Source organism: Triticum aestivum, chromosome 7B (genome assembly GCF_018294505.1).
Source record: "Triticum aestivum cultivar Chinese Spring chromosome 7B, IWGSC CS RefSeq v2.1, whole genome shotgun sequence".
NCBI classification, from domain to species: Eukaryota; Viridiplantae; Streptophyta; class Magnoliopsida; order Poales; family Poaceae; genus Triticum; species Triticum aestivum.
The window spans coordinates 663,846,924-663,848,551 of record NC_057813.1 but is presented as its reverse complement, the minus strand read 5'-3'; the positions used below and the strand labels follow the sequence as shown (position 1 = coordinate 663,848,551).

Sequence of the window (1,628 nt, the reverse complement as noted above, 5' to 3'; positions counted from 1 at the left end):
TAGCTAGGTGATCGGCGTAGTACGTAGATTATTTCGTTTGCATGTCCTTATATGGATTTAAGAATCAAGTATGAAATATCCGGATGCAACAAGTGAAATTTGAGGCGTGTCAGGTCACTGCCCGCAAACGCGTCCGGGCGCTTCCGCGGACGTTTGAGGGGCCATATTTATATATGTATATGTGGATGTAGATGTTCTAAGGTTCAAAGGGATGCGTAATACTGATGTACATTGACTGGTCGCCGTTACGTGGAGATTCTGGTTCCTGCATGAGCAACAAAACTTGAAGAGCGTTAATAGAATACAAAGGCAAATATGAAGTGAGTCGAAGTGGGTTCTTTATATCTAAATACGTACACCAAGAAAAATATTCATGAAGCGGGGATAGCTCAGTTGGGAGAGCGTCAGACTGAAGATCTGAAGGTCGCGTGTTCGATCCACGCTCACCGCAATCTTCTTTTTTTCTGCCTCCCTTATCTCGTTATTTGCTTAGACTAAATAAAGGTCGGTTTTCACATAATTTACTTGACTTTTCAACATATTGTTTGAGGATTTTTACTCAGCTAATGCTTTTCAAACACTTAAACAAGAGGGTCAGTATTGTTTGGATTGAAGATGCATCACGTTAGAGCGCCAGGTTTTTTTTTCATGGCCCCATTTGGTTTTTTTCCATTTGATTTTTTTTCTTATTTCCATTCCACATTATTTGCTGGATTTTCATATATAGTTGGAATAATTATTCACATATCTCAACTATTCTCCCCCATTTTGTGTGAGGTTTGATTCAACATAGATCAAAAAATATTACCATTTTTTAATTCAACAAGATGATTTAACTTCAACATGATTGTGTAACTTGATCTAATCTTGAGGAGATATTGAGCAGGATGCTTGCGTTACAAAATTAGGTGAAATACACTAACCGATAATACCCCCCCCCCCACCCCAACCCACACAATATTTTTTTTTGTTCACTTATTTTTAAAAAATATTATGTTTGAGGATGTATTCAAACAATACTTCCAAACACCTCAATCGTCGTTAAACATGAGAGTCGTTACAGTTTGGACTCAAGATATATCACAAATTTTAGACTGTCAAAGTAAATATCCCTTGTTTTGATCCATGCACACATGTTGCTTTTGTCATTGTTAACAATGGTTTCTTCAATTTAATCTCCTATTCTCAAATATCATGTTTGAAGATATATCCAAATATTTTCAAACACTTCAATCTCAAATATCATGTTTGACGGGGTGGTCCCACCAACCAGCCACTCCAGCCCCCTCCGAACCATTTTTAAGTGAAAGCGTATTCCTTGTTTACGTCTTCGACGTCAGCCCATGGAGATCCCAGAAAATCCATTTTAAAGCTATTTTAATCCAGTTTGACCACAATTTTGACCATCCATTGCTCCTAAACTACAAGTCCAAATGAGCTGATTCTATTTGCATTATTTTTCTTGTGAGCTCCTTTATTTTCTGGTAGAGTTTCACACATTTCTTTGTTTTCTAGAATTTCTAGACAGAGAATTTATTTTGCTTGTTAATATGGTTTTCCAGAGTGTTAGCAATGTTTGATGAAGACCAAGAGTATTCGCAACACTCTCTTGGAGCAAGGCAAGCCAC

The 1,628-nt window shown here is 37.3% G+C and overlaps 1 non-coding gene across 1 annotated transcript; it reads left to right on the top strand.

The window, feature by feature from the left end:
* Positions 1 to 378: 378 nt before the first annotated feature.
* On the top strand, positions 379 to 451 carry TRNAF-GAA (transfer RNA phenylalanine (anticodon GAA)). The gene has a single exon. It is a non-coding gene; the product is annotated as a tRNA-Phe (tRNA).
* The last annotated feature ends 1,177 nt before the right edge of the window (positions 452 to 1,628 follow it).